Below are 1005 nucleotides of genomic sequence, written 5' to 3'. Positions count from 1 at the left end.
GCATTTTATTTTGCTATCATTGTAGCCTATGGACGTCTATAAATTATTTTCTAGTCCGAGGATCTTTGCTAAGACATTGATGGTTGATACCAGATGGTAGATATCATTCTTTATCATTCTTTATACCAGCTTGTTACTTTTCTCCTTTCATTGTTGGATTTTCGGATTCATAAACCTTATGTAATCCTTGTTCTTTGGCCTATAATTAGATCACCCATTTTGGTTCAAGGTTTCTTTTAAACTTATGGAGAAAGTATATTCATAATATATATCCAACATATATTCCCAATCCTCTTTATGAGATTCTAAGATCACATGATCTTAGATGGCACATATATTTGTGGTGGATTCTTTCATAATATCTTAAGATGATATATATCTGGACTCATGACCCGTATCAGTCTGAGGTGGAAATATCTATGTTCACTTATATGGCCTGATTAATTACTATGGCCTGATGCAGGTTCATTCTTTTATAACTCATGGTGTCCCCAAGCATATGGACTTTTATAATTTGAACCTTATAGGTAATGGTCTTTATATCAAATTCAACCAATATGTAATATGGTTGTGGACCATGTTTCACGGATTTTAGTATGGTCATGTATCATGGGATTTGTTCTCACTCCCCCTCATGAACATACTCAAATTAGTGGTGCATGGGACAATAAATTCCCTTGTGCATAGATATATTACACACACATGAGATCTTATGGGATAACATTTGTGCCCTTTTAAATATTTGCATCATAATCCGAATGGCTAAGTATGGTAATGCCATCTAAGTGATAAATTTCGTGAGTTAATCAAACATGATTGCCCTGACTATTTGCCTAATATCATATTGATCACTAGATCAATAGAGAATGTAGTCTCGACCACTTAGGCGATTTTAATTTAGGTACTCTTATTCCCTTTTGTCCATTGTTGGAAACCATTTTTTCTTCTTAATTTAATGGACCTTATAGGGTGAATATAATGTCATTTAGGCAAAGCCTTGGTCGA

Source organism: Brassica oleracea, chromosome C6 (assembly GCF_000695525.1).
Source record: "Brassica oleracea var. oleracea cultivar TO1000 chromosome C6, BOL, whole genome shotgun sequence".
Taxonomy (NCBI): Eukaryota; Viridiplantae; Streptophyta; class Magnoliopsida; order Brassicales; family Brassicaceae; genus Brassica; species Brassica oleracea.
The sequence above is the reverse complement of the archived record's forward strand: the minus strand, read 5'-3'. Positions refer to the sequence as shown.